Here is a 14,690-nt window from a genome sequence, read left to right on the forward strand (position 1 = left end):
CACAATCAAGATAGTGCACATACCCATCAGCCGTCATTCCCAACAGTCTTCTCTTGCCCCTTTATAGTCTATCTTTTCTTCTCTCCTGTCTCCATGCAACCACTGATCTGATTTCTGTAACTATAGATTAATTTGCATCTTCTAGCAGTTTGTATAACTGAAATCACACAGTATGTACCCTTTCTTGTCTGGCTTTTTACAAAATTGAGCATAATGATTTGAAATTCATCTGTGTTGTTGCCTGTATCAATAGCTAATTCCTTATGATTGCTGATTAGCATCCTGCTGGATGGGTATACTGCAGTGTGTTTATCCCTTCTCTTGATGGACATTCGGATTGTTTTCTATTTTCAATTATTTCAACTAAAGCTGCTATGAAAATTCATATGAACCTTTTTTATAGTCGTCATCTTTCTTGGACAACTACCCAGGAGTGGAATGGCTGGGTTATATGAAAAATGTATGTCTTAACTTTTTCAGAAACTGAAAACTGTTTTCTGAAGTGTTTCTAAGTGATTTTTATGCCTTCTCTCTTTTCTCTTTAACTAGTCTAGCCAAATAGTTATCTATTTCATTAACTTTTTAAAAAAAATGCTTTTGACTTTGTTGATTCTTCATGTATATTTCTTTCTAGTATAGATTTTTTATTTTGTTGATTTCTTCTCTAATATTTATTATTCGCTTCTTTAATTTTCTGCCTTTTTATTTGCTAATATAAGAACTTAGGCTATAAATTTGTCTTAAGTATGATTTCATAGCCTCCTATGTGTAGTATTTTCATGATTGTACATTTCTAATTATTTTTAAATTTCGGTATTCGTTTCGTCTTTGACCCATAAATTATTTAGAGGTGTGGTCTTATTTGTCAACTGTATAGGAATGTTTTATTTATCATTTTGTTACTGACATGCAATTGCACTCTGGTCAAAGAGCATGGTCTGTGTCACACTGCTTCCTCAGAAGTTTTTGCAACTTGTTTTATCACCTAGTGACTGATCAATTTTGATAAATATTCTATATTTGTATGAGAGGAAGGTACAGTCTCTCTTTTTCTCCATGTCCTAGATCAAGATTTTTTTAAATGTTTTTTGAGTCTTTTTGATATATGTCTATGTATCTGTATCTATACATATCTATCTATCTAACTATCTACCTATCTACATATATATATATATATATATATATATAGTGACATGTCTCTCAGCAGTCCTGCTCATCCTCCCTCCACCTGGCATCCTCACGCAGGTGACATGTCAGTATTTCTGAGGCCCAGCCACAGACATAGTGCATCATTCTCCAGGACTCTCTGCATTATTCATAAAAATCAGTGGCTCCAAAGGGAGGCTTGACAGAGGGGCATTGCCTCCCTCTTGTACCAGCCATAGCCACTCATCTGCTGTGGTCCAGTCTGCACCTAGTGTACTTATAAACATCTCTGGACAGTGCATTAGCACCTTTTGCTGCTAGTCAACTTTTTCTTTTGAAAACAGAATCTCATTGAGAAAACATGTGAATAAAGAAGAAGTAGAAAGAAACGCAGTGGATGAGCAATTTGTGTGCTCAACAAAGCAATCTTTCTTTCATTGAGGCAAATATTACTCTAGCTTAACTCTTCAAACTTGACTGTCTAATGACCAGCATGGCTTCCTCTTCATGCACTTCTTCCCCAACCCCAGTCACAGCTGCTTGACCTGCATGTGACTTGATATCAATCCAGCTGATTGACTTCTGGATCTTTAGATCTTAAAAAGCATCAATGCCCCTCATTCTTGGCCTTAATCTGACCCTGTGCCTCTTGGGTGTGTACTCTTCGAATGAGAAAATCCCACCTTGAGTGCTCCATGGGGAGAGTCTTACCTTGATCTTTGACATTCCCTCTCCCCTCTTGGCCTCTGAACCTCTGAGCCTCAGCCCTACCAGCATACCTTGTTACAGGTCAATATACTTTACTACTGGCTGCCGTACCTCACCTCCATGGTCTGACTTTGGGACCACTAAGTATGTGCAGCCCCTCCCCCCTCCTTTGCAGCACCCACCTACCTGCCCTCCTTCTCTTCACCTGTGTTAGTATCTTACCGGAGTTAACTTTCCACATTGTGGTCCCTTCTGAACCAATCTGCCTCCTGTCAGCCAAACTCTAACTCGAGTGTGGGCTGGCGGGGGAAGAAATCAGTGAATCAGTGCTGAATTCTCAAACCCAGCCCCCGGCTCAATGCCATACCCAAAACGTCAAAACATAGAAGCCCCTAGTGATGACAGTGCATCTTGTCTCACAGTGTTTACTCTTTAATGGAAAATATTAGTACACATAATTGTTTGATAACACATATATATTAATATCTTTTCTCCACATTTAAATGATAAGCTTCTTAAAGGCAAGTGTATACTTGATACAGTCCCTTAAATAAAACAGCTCCTCAGAGTGATCAGCTAAATGAGTTTAATCAGTTAAGATATTATCTTCTGTACTTGTTTTCTTTAATGTAATTTCTCAGTTTAGTGTCCAATTCATTTTTTTCTACAAATGTTTACCGAGGTGAGGGCTGAGTAATCTTCCAGGTTATCAAAGTAAATTTGCTCCACTAAAGTAAACAGAACAGCTGCCCTCAGAGAGATTATGTTGCGTGGGGGAGTGAGATGACAACTAAAAAAATAGGAATGTTGTGTGGGAAGAGGTGCCACAAGGAAAAAAAAAGTGGGACAAATGAACAGAGGAAGATGAAGGCTGGCTTATATGGAGTTTTGTACATTTTGCCTTTCTCAAGAGAATAAGCTTCTGGAGGTCTCTATTTTGTTTGGTTTTACATTTATTTTATTTGAGATTTTTGAATAGAATATGCTAAACGTGGCGTTTTGGAGGTTTTAACAAACACTTCGCAAATGGTAAGAAACAATATATCAAACTTTTTTAAATACCCTACTTTATTCTTTTTTCTCTTTACATTTTAAATGTGGGGGAAAAAAAACAAAGAAATGGATTGCAGTCAACATAGTATATGTGCAAATTGGCTTTCTTTCTAAAAGCCCTCTGGCTTTAACATTTTCAAGATCGCCATTTATTTAACGGACAATGTCATCTGTAGTCCTTTTGGTTTTAGCTGCAGTGTCTGGATCACATTAGCAGACCCTGTTTACGAATCACTTTTCCCAAACCCAAACCCCACTGCCCAGCCTGACAAGCTGATGTCCTTGAAAACCCTTGGTGACTTCCCCTAGAAGAAGCACAAGAAATAGGGAGGCTCTTTGGAGTTACCTTGTGTGCTAACCTGGAGCAGGCACTAGGACCGCCCAGACGCCGATAGGCAGCCACGCTTCACAGCCTGTCGGAGGGACTGAGCCGCCTTTGCTGTTACACAAGAGAGCCGGCAGCAGCCGTGGCAGCTCAGCATCCTTCCCCCTTCTGGTGGATTGGAAGGTATTTACTTGCTCTTTATCATTCAGATTTTGTACACCGTCAATGTGCCTTTAGTATTCACTTAATCTGACGCTCTGGAATGCTGTCCAGCACTTGTTGGGTTACTACATTGTTTTATTTTAATTTCCACAGCTGATGGAAGCAACAGTGCCATAAAGAAATGGGCTAAATATTTCCAGAGGCTGAAATCTGGAGGCATTGGAGGTGTAAGTACATTGGTCACAGATCTCTAACGGGCTGGCTGTGTGAGTTGTGTCTCTTGACATTCTTCTTCCTCATTGAAAGAGCCGATGTAAAATGCCATCTGCATATTTCATTCATGAAGGAAAAGCACCAAGACGGTGACAGAAACCACTAACGATGGGCCTGAAACTCCACTTTGGAGTGGCTGTGGTTCCCTCTTCTAGCCTGTGGGTTTGCCAGAGGAGAAGCTGGATTTGCAACAGAGTTTTGATGGGAAAGAGATTTTTGCTCAGGGCTGCAGACTGCTCGCTTGCTTGCTCTCTGCTTTCTGTTTTCAAAGCTCAAATATTGTCCTTTCTAATCATTGCTGTGGTGCAGTGTAGGAGTCTTTTTATGCTTTCTTTATTTCTGCATTCAAATACTCTTATCATAAATGTGGGCTGCCAGGAAGCTATTAAACCGTTCTGTACCTCTCAGTGTAAAGCCATTGAAGAGAAATCTAGTTGCTTTTCTCTGACCATGTTGTACTCAATACTACAATTAGTAGACTGCACACAGAAACAGTTAAAAAAATTAATAACCTAAGCTTCCTTTTCCTGTTCGACAGTGGATCTGGTTATGTGTGATAAGGGAGTAGTTTTCTATTAGAAAACCCAAATGAGTACGACTCTACAGAGAAAATTGGAAATTCTCTTTAAGTATTTTATAAATCAATTAAAGATGCTTTTTCAGGGCCTTGATGCCAATTTCATGCATTAAGAGCTCTTTGAAAACTTTAAAGCCTTGTCAAATTGTTAGGTTAGATTATTACCTTAGAAATTAAATTTAGATATGTTATACCAAAATGTAATGGGTATAAGTATTTATAAATGAATAAAATGTTGAGTCATATTAATGGTCAATTCATGGGAAATTTTAAAATGAACAGTGCCATTAAAATTTATTTCTGGAAAGAAAGTATCAGACTAAGACTCAAAGCACAGTACCAATGTGGAAAATGAAACTTTAATGAAAAGCACTTTTTAAAGAATTTTAACAATACTCTTAATAGTTCAACAGTTATATATTTAAGTGTATTACATTTTATATATTGAAATACCCTAAATGAGATTTCAAAATATTTAATTATCAAACTTTTGAAAATATACTTATAGTTCTCCTAAAATTTTTTATTTGGTAGGAGAGAGAAGAACAGAGGATAAGGGAGGGAGGGACTGAGTTATTTTATTTTTCTATACTTTACATTTTGAACATTCTGATTGAATATTTACTATATAAACATGTCACCTATATTTTTAAATTGTAATGAGAATTACAAATGTTGTAATAATTAATTTACAGTATCCTTAAGATGCAAATGACCATAAGTATATAAAAATAACATGTTAACAGTGCTATATAGTATTTCTTAGGCAGGGAAAAATCTTTTTTGAAATAATGCCTTACTTCTGGAGGAAGTTACAGAAAGCAGAATGGGAGTAGTCATCACAGACTTTCAATAATTTCAAAAGCAAAAGCAAGTTGTGAAATTTATTTTTGAGTCACTATGACAATATACTACATAACTCTGTGAACTTTGTGTTAACAAAGTTTCTTTCTCCCTCTTTTTAAAAAGTTTTCTTTATTCCAAGTCTGGAAAGATAACTCAGTTCTTCAAATTAATACTTCCTTTTGAAAATTTTTACCCAACATATGATTCGAAGCCTTAAACTTTAGTTTTACGAGCCAGCCCTGATGGTCTAGTGGTTAAAGTTCAGCATGCTCCACTTTGGTGGCCCAGGTTTGGTTCCTGGGCGCAGAACTACACCTCTCGTCTGTCAGGAGCCATGCTGTGGTGGCAGCTCACATAGAAGAATTAGAAGGACTTACAACTAGGGTATACAACTATGTACTGGGTCATTGGGAAGGGAAAAAGAAAAAAAAGAGAAAGAGGAAAATTGGCAACAGATGTCAGCTCAGGGAAAATCTTTCCCTGCTCCCAACCAAAAAACAACAAACTTCAGTTTCTTGTCATACTCATTATACATGTCATCAGAAATAATTTTAAAGTAACTTCATTATATGTTGAGTCTAAAGATTCATTGCATTCAATGATGATGGGGAAAAAAAATCCAGGGACATAGATCTCACTCAGAATTTGATACTCTTCTCAGAACATGAACTTTCTTCCTGAATTTAAGTCCTAAAATAAGTGCACTGGCTAGACCTAATGAACTGGAGACGATGGGATCAAAGCTCAGCAGAAGTCCAGAATTGCTGGCAAACAAGTAGGGCCTAGGCTGAAGAATAAAATGCAAAAGCTAAAACGAATTTGTTAAAGTGTGAAAGGAGTGATTATCTGGTGATTTTATCCCTGAGGATAATCCTCTTAGGCCTTAAGTCTTGCTGCCCAGGAGGTCCAGGTGAGCATCAATAGTATCTAGATTTAATGGAGAATAGTAAGGTAGATATTTCTAAAAGATTAATTGTAACATACATATTTTTATTTAAAAGAGATTGAACAGGTAGTAAATCTGTTACACTGATTTCACCCTCAGCTGTGCTTTTTTTTCCTAAAAGTCATAATGTATTCCATGTGGATGGGGTGCTTAGTGAGACATTTAGGGAAGAGCTGGAAAAAGATAGCTTTCACGTTATGAAACAACCCAAAAGGAGCTAATGCAGAGGGAGAAGAGAAACATTAGCAAAACTTGCTTGTCAGTGTTTCTTCAGTTTACTTTTATTTTTGTTTTATGAGCACTTATGCTTTGAGTTAGAAAAGATGTTTCCTAGTGGAAGCACAGAAAAATGCAATAAGTCAGCTGAGGGCCCACTTCTAACGGTAATCCTGTGGGAAGCACTCAGTGTTAGTTGAAATGATAAAGAAACAAATATAAAGAAATTACTAATAGTCCTCCTTGGTATGCTAACATGAGTTTTTAAGAATCTGCTGGTCACATATACAAGCCACAATAAATAGGAATTCTGTGCAATTTGAGAATTTCTTGGAAATCTAATTAGGATTTTCTCTTGTTAAATAAAAGACTTTAAAGGGAAGGGTATCAGAGTATATTAGTGGCACGCCATGTACACATCAGTGATAGTGTGTGAACCAGGAAGGTAAGTTATGTATTTTGTTGGAGTTTGGAAAGGAGGAAGTTAAAAACTCTAAGGAAACTGTTGATAAATATTAATCATGGTTCCATAGACGTTTAAGTTGCAAATGAGCTTTCCTATTCCCCCAAATAGAATGTAATCATTGTAGTTTGGAATAAGTGTAAAACTTCATGGACACAGCATTTAAATTTAATATTTTTGTATTGTCCTTTTTTCTTTTTGAGGAAGATTTGCCCGAAGCTAACATCTGATGCCAATCTTCCTCTTTCTTCTTTGTATGTGAGCCGCCACCTCAGCATGGCCACTGACAGATGAGTGGTGTGGTTGTGCGCCCGGAAACCGAACCTGGGCTGCTGATGTAGATCATGCCAAACTTTAAATCTCTAGGCTGTCAAGGCTAGCTCTGGATTGTCTTTCTCTAATAGATATCCATTGATTCTTCACTGTGTGCCAAGTATGGGAGTTAGAGCAGTAAGCAAGATATGTCCCACCATTCACGGTCTCCATGATTTTATGGAGGGAAATAGGCAATAAACAATAATTAAATATTATTAACCAAGTACATCATTATTAAAATGCTATTCTGTTGTTATTATAGCTTATTACAAATTAAATAAACCAGAATATATCTGATACGTACTAACTTGAAAATTCAAAGAGTGCTATGATAAAGACTGACTTGGTAGCTTTTTTAGATGTGATTATCTAGAAGTCTCTGAAAAAGTAACATACCATCAGGGATCTGAGTAGAAGAGGCAGCCAAATAGTGAGTGGCAGCATGCTATAATAATGAAGATTGCAGACTTTGTGCAAACCTGGGCCAATTTAAATCTAGTCAATGTCATTCTTAAACCTGGAAATCTTGAGCATTTAACCTTTTGAGCCCCTTTGATAAAACTTTACAAAACTTTGAGAAAAATGAGCTTTTCTTTACAGCGTTTTGAGAAGGATGAGATAACGTATGTCAAGCATCCCCAGCAATATCTGGTGCAAATTTCATTTCCATTATGACTTAAAAGGGTTGTTGCAACTTTCAGAATTCACCCCTTTAAATACCTAGTCAAATAAACAAGTATTGGCCTATTTTATTACTCTTGTGCCCCTTTCTTTAAATTCTTTTGGTGATTCTGTGTCACACAGTTGAGGGGGAAAAAGACAGCCACTTCCACAGACAGCGGAAATAGAGAGCATTGTGCCTGAATCTTCCAAAGACTAAGTCTCAATTAGGAGCTTTGTTAGATGCAGTCATGGAGGATTTTCAATGGTCTCCTCAGAAACCACCATGGTTGATAGGAATTAATTAAGGTGCTGTTCCTCCCAGGGAATGCTGGACAGAGACGCCACCTCCAAAGAGGTTAGTCCCTGACAGGACCGGGCCTACTGGGTTGGCCCATCCAGCACAACTTCTTGAGAAGTTCAGTGAGGTGAACATGGCACTTCACAGTGCACAGCACAGGGTTCAGGTTCACAAAGTGAAGAAGTGAGTTCATTGTTGAAGAAGGTAGTTCATTTTTACTTGGAGAAACTTACACTTTTGTGGTTTTGTCATCTCATTGATGTACAGCCATAAAAAATATACCTGTTCACAAAAAAAGCACATGTATTTCCCTGTTATATATATATATATTAATCCCCATATATATATATATTATTTTAAGTGCAAAATTGCCACAGGATGACTTTCAAGTACTTGTCTACTGTGGTTCTTGACAATACAGCTAGGTAGAGTGGCAAAATTGTTCAACAATGTTTTCCCCCAGTCATTTCAAAGGAAAACATTAATTCTGGATGTTATCAGCTAGATGTAATCGAAGCTACTTTATCAGACAAAATTCAACATAGAAAACTAAACTAAAATAAAAGCACAAAAAAGGCTGGCATTGAAACGAGGCATGCTGGGGGCACAAGTCCCTGAGAGGTCTAGATTTGATTTGGCCAAGTTCCTGATCCTGTAGAAGAAGCTGGAACCATTCAAAGAAGGAGACACAGACAAACTGGCAAACTCAGACTAAAATCTATCCTTGTGCTGGACCAAGAAAGAGCAAAGGTCCTTCCCGAGGGTGAAAAAAGCAGTGGAGAGGGTCAGGTCAGGAAGTAAAATTCAAGTTTATGAGACCTTGTGCTGCTAGTTTTTAAATCTATCTGCAGCTCTGTCACATTTCATCTGTGTCCTTGGAAATGCAACTTGGTCTCTTTAGGTCTTTGTGTTTTTATTGCAATATATTGAATTTTAGTAATAAATTAATATTATTAAATGAGGGATAAGTGTAATAGGTAAATATATAACAGGCAGATAATTGCTGAATGAAAGTTGGAGTAGCAATAATCATAGTAGGCAAATACATTTTAAAGCAGAAGCATAAGTAGGATTTAAAAGGATTGTTAAGGATTGAACGTGTAATTCACCAATAAGATATGTCCATCCTGAACCTGTGAGCACCTAATAACATAACCTAAAATAGTCTAAACAGAGTATATAAAGCAAGGAGAGATTGACAAATCCACAATTATAGTGAGATTTTACCAAATCTTTATAGAACCTGGGAAAAAATTAATAAGGATAGAGAATTTGAACAACACAATTTACAATTTCAATCTAATGGACATATATTAAACTTGCAACTAATAAAGTTATTCTTTTAAGCATGTGTAAACATTCTTCTTATGCATAGAAATTTACTAACACAAAATACAAAGCAAGTCTCAACAAATGACAAAGATCAATATCATACATTACTATCATTTAATCATAATATAAAAAAGTTTCCCTGTATCAGAAAACTTATGCAATTCAAATTAGACATATGCAATACAAAAAGTAATATAATCCAGGCTTGAAAATCTAGAAAATAGTGTCTGGACTTAAAAATATTTATTAAATATCATTTGATCCCATTAAAAACTTCACTTTTATTCATTCATCTCATTGGGATTATTTCTAACAAGACACATTTTTCACCCTTTACTCAAAGTTACTGTGTAAAGGTTTTGACAGAACAACCAGGTTTCTGAACAGAACACCTTTGAAATTTTCCCGCTCAATTACATCTTCATGGTAATCAAATAAATAAATTATTGATTTATAATGAATCCATGATTCTGATTCCGAGGCCAAATTTCCACTGGACTTACTCTGATAACTATCATGCCCTGTGGGTAACTCCTCATTTTCAAGGTTAGAATTAACTCATAACTGGACTTAAGATGGTCTATATTACAATATCTAGTATTTTCTTAATACAGAAAATATTTCAATCACTGCATAAAATAAATACCAAGCAAATCCATTAGTGATGGAATCCCCACACGATTCATTTGCTTTATGAATATTGTAGGTGTTATACTGTTATCTAGGTTGTTTTAATTATTATCTTGCCTTTCACTTCTTTTATACACTATTTTTTAAAAACCTTATACTATAGGACTTTTTATGACCCTTAACAGACCATTTCATTACTCTTCTTTGGAAAAGTCTTAGTTATGTACAATAGCTTTCCATTTGTCTAAATTCAAACTAGATCAAAGTTCCATTTCAGATCTATTGCAACTTTGCTCAGTGTGAAAAGGGTGGGGAGACTCACTATCTGAGCGTTGCACATGCTCCTGATAAAGAATGGCCCTCTATTATGCCTTGACAAGAAGAAAACTCTAGGAAAGATATAAATCTTGTATCATTCTATGTGTATGTCAAAAGTTATCTATCTGCAGAAAAGATGGCTCAATTAAAGAGCAATTGCTCCTGGCAAAGAGATTATTTAAATGGTGCTTTGTCATTTTGAATGGATCCTTTTAGTGTAACTGGGATAAAAAGACAGTACATTCCAAGTCTGTTTGAGTTCTTTTCAGAATGTTAAAGTTTCTTTCTTTCAATAACATTTTGCTTCCACTAAACTACTCAAACTTTTCAGTTTTAGAATATTTAAAGTGAAGCTTGGAAGAGACTTTTGAAATCTTGGTCTATCACCTCCAGCTTAGAGATGACGATCCTGAAGTTCCCAATGGTCAGGTCATGACGTGCCAGATATGGAAGGAGAAGCCATGTCTTATGATTTTCAACCTGACCTCTTGACTCAGCATATAGTTTGTTAAAGTACAATTTCAAAATGTAAAATCGTAACTCTCAGACAAGTATAAAATGGACATGTGTAAAAGATTTTCATTAGTTCATTAATTATTGGAAGATATCAGTAACATGTAAGGACCAGTTTGAAAAGCATTTAAGAAACTTGGTATAAATTGGCAATTTTAAAGAGAGGTATTAGGATAAGATTGTGGAATTTAAAAAAAACAAGTTAATCTTTGAAGTTATCTGTTCCATCAGGCAAAAGTTATTTGCATTTCTACAGGACAAAAGTCTACAAGCTAACAGGTAACCTCACAAAAATCCGGGACTTTTAATCAAGAGTAAACAATTACAAAAGGAAAGGCTTTCCCTTAGACAGTCCTTGGGTGGCCTTTCTCCCCATATGTTATTGAAAGTACTTTCTACCCATCTTTTTGCCTCATTTCCATGGTCTAGATCAGGGGTTGGCTACTCAGCCCATGTGCCAAATTCAGCCCATCACACAGCCCATGTGAAGCCTTATCAGAGCCCAGGTTTGACTTGATTGTTTCCATAGGTGCATCAAGAGGGTTAGTTAACCATATAGACCTCCTGGAATTTGCTCTGCAATTCCAGGGCTTTACAATATTGAGCAATCAGTAACACCACAAAATTTACTTCTGTCTGGGAATTTTTGTAAGGAATTTTGAATTGGACTTTTAAATGTCTCTTTTAATATCTCTTCTATTCTAAGGCTAGGAAACCAACTCCAAAACACTCTCTCCATTAGATTTCACCTGCAGTACCCATACATCTAGGAGAAATCGGCTCTTCTAGAGCTCCCTCAAATTTGCTTAGGTCCCCAGCCTGCTGGAAATGACGTCTTTACTGCCTCTCTGTCTGGGACTTTGAAAGCAGACACTAGAACAGCTTCCTAGAAAGGCTCTGTGGGCATCCACTCTGCATATATTCCTTAAGGATGAAGTGTCATACTTGATTAAATAAGAATGCTTCTCGAATATGACACCCCAAGCATAGACTTGTTTGCAACATTGATTAGTGCAGTTATGTCCTGTTAAATATGGGAACAGATTCATATTGATCTATGCAAATAACCTATTGCCATGGAAAGTAAAGAGATTCAGTAAATTCCAAGCGGGTGAATGACACTTAAATACCATTTAGAACATTTAATTTCAGTTTACAAAAGCATCATCTTCTAAGGTTAGGATTAGAGATAGCTTAAAAAGAAAGAGAAAGGGTTTCCTTATATATTTACTTAAAAATAGAAAGTTAAAAGAATGCTAACCATATTCCAGATAAATGACCACAATTGCATTTTCCTCATGAGCTCATTTAGTCCTGGTGATTAATCTTTGTTGCCTTGGATCCAGGGCCAGCAGTCTGCTTTCATGTATTATGTCTGCTTCTGGACTAAAAGAGTCCAGCAAATTCTCATTCGTTCCATGGGTACAGCCTGAAAGTTGTCTAAGCCATGTGAGTTTAGAAGCCTATATCCAAGAGTCTATGCTTTGACGAGTACGTGGTACCGTACTTTTTATGAGACTTCGGGACAGTCCTTTGTTGAAGACACCAATTCTAGCCCAGAGTTTACAGCAGAGCCTTCAGAGAGGCATCAAGAAAGAGAGAGCTATGGGATGATGAGACTGATTGACTGTGGGTGATCTTTGACCATAACCAATGGTGTCAGAGTTGGGGAGAGTAGACTTGTCTAATGGGTCGTCAGTCATAATGGATTGACCAACGTTTTCCCTGAGGGGAGAGCATATTGTGGAAGGCACTGAAGATTCTCCAGAGCCTTCCCAAAAAAGCATCTAATTTCTGAAATATTCATATTAATTATATCTTACTTAGGCAAATTAGCCGAAGGAAGTCTGCTCCTCTCCTGATTTTGCAATTCTTTTTGTGCGGCACTTACAATAGGATTGAACTAATTAGTAACTATGAAGCCACCAAACAAACCTAATTATTTCTAGCATTTTTTTTAACTTTTATAAAGTAAAATAATAAATCTTTGTGATTTCTCAGGTGCTGTCTCTGAAATCTCAAAAATAATTTTGTGAGTTAATTTTAGGGGCTACTGGGGGTGACCTGCAAAGCTAATTTTTAAATTATGACTCTCTGGCAAATATAAAATGAACATATTTAAACAATTTGTGTAACTTATTAATTAATGAGGGGACCAGATGTTATGATTGCTGCAGAGAAAATATGAGAAATTATGTATATATAGGCAATTTAACTAAGACACATTAGGATAAAATTATTGAGTCAGATTTTAAAATTTGCTAATATCCAACAGACCATAAATTTTTGGACTTATTTGTTCCACTAGGCAAAAATTATTTGCATACTTAATGTATAAAATTCTACAAATTAACAAGTAATTTTACTAAGTCTAGGACCTTTAAATAGGAAAAAGTGAGACAAACGAAGTAGTACATTCTTCTGAACTTCAGTTGTCTAATAAAGTAGCCACTAGCTACTTAAATGTGGCTAATTAAATTTAAATTTAATTAAAATTAAACGTAGTAGAAAATTTAGTCCCTCAGTCACAGTATCCACTTTTCACATGCTCAGTGGCTACACTGGCCTAGTGGCTACCATATTAAGCAACATTTCCATCTTTATAGAAAGTTCTTGTGGACAGTGTTATGACTACCTAGGTGAGCCTCAGGTGGTCATTGAACCTGTATGATATTAAAAGGAACTTTTGTCCATCTTTTTGCCTTATTTCCAAGTTCCAGAGAATTTTTCTGACAGTTTTAATTGTGATAGAATTTACAACCATCTACAAGTAAAATTAGATAGTAAATACCTGCTATTTAGTTAGACGTTATTCTCCTCATGCCAAAACGGGATAGTTATCTGAGTAAACCAAGTGATGCATGATGTATTTTGGTAATATTATAAAACGGAGTGTGCAGACTGGTAAGGGAGACAGAAAATAAATAATTAATTACAAAAGCTATAAGTTTTATGAAGAAGTACTATGAGAACCTATGAGAGGAACATTTTCTTAGTCTGTTGGGATGGGAGCTGGGTGTATAATTTGGGGGTTGGAGTCAAGAAAGGCATCGCCAAGAAAGTGACATTTAAATTAGGATCTAGAGGATAAGGAGGATTTTCCAGGTGAGGGAGTGTTGTAGAAGGAGTAGGACGGGAAATTTCAGAAAGGAAATGTCATGTAGGAGACGGTAGCATAAGCATCTAAGTTTTTGATTGAATGAAGCTTTAATGACCTGAAAGAAGTGTCTTTTAATGTTGTTATTTCCTTTTTCTGGCAAAAAGGAAGAGCAGATTGGCACAGATTACTTTCTTATATCAAATTGCAATCAAGGAAATACATAAGTAGAGATAATCCTAGTGATCAATTTCTTATTCAAAATTGCCGAAAATGTTTCCCTCTGTGGAAGAAAGCTGCCCATATAGTCACCTTGACCTTCCACTAAGGTACAAAACAGAAGAGGTCAGCTTCAAAGCATAGCATAATTTATTGGTCTATCATTGACTCTGGACTGTCTTACTCAGAAAAAGTTTCTTCTTGTAATTAAGAGTCAAGCCTTGGATGAGTTTATTGACTTTAGGCCTAACTGCAAGTGCCTAAATAATCAGAGAAAGAGGATTACTCTCCTTGCCTGGGAAAGTAACCACAATTTTAATGCCCAAATAACTCAACTTTTATAGCATCAATTATGGATTATCTACATTCAAATATTCAAACCACATTAAATTTGATTGCAGAATTTTAGGTTAGCTAATGAATAGATGTATCAAAATTTTATTTTTGAGCTTTTTCTGGAACATTATCTTGGCATCGTCTTTCTGTCTTTCCATACACTTCTCATAATGTATTTATCCCACCGTGATAAATTTTTTGCTATATTTGACATCCTTTCTAAAATGTTAGGACATAATAATCTCTGTATTTTC

General features: G+C 36.2%; 1 protein-coding gene across 3 annotated transcripts in view; it reads left to right on the forward strand.

The window, feature by feature from the left end:
• Positions 1–3,225: 3,225 nt before the first annotated feature.
• The window catches only part of RAB27B (RAB27B, member RAS oncogene family), a 157,973-nt gene continuing 146,508 nt past the window's right edge, over positions 3,226–14,690 (forward strand). For 2 of the 3 annotated variants that reach the window (XM_070275672.1, XM_070275671.1), the window contains exons 1-2: positions 3,288–3,415; positions 3,548–3,621. The gene's annotated coding sequence lies outside the window, so the exon portion shown is untranslated. Of the gene's footprint in view, positions 3,416–3,547; positions 3,622–14,690 lie in introns of all 3 variants that reach the window. The other variant, XM_023647830.2, reaches the window with a different exon arrangement.

The sequence above is a fragment of the Equus caballus genome, chromosome 8, assembly GCF_041296265.1.
Source record: "Equus caballus isolate H_3958 breed thoroughbred chromosome 8, TB-T2T, whole genome shotgun sequence".
Classification (NCBI taxonomy): Eukaryota; Metazoa; Chordata; class Mammalia; order Perissodactyla; family Equidae; genus Equus; species Equus caballus.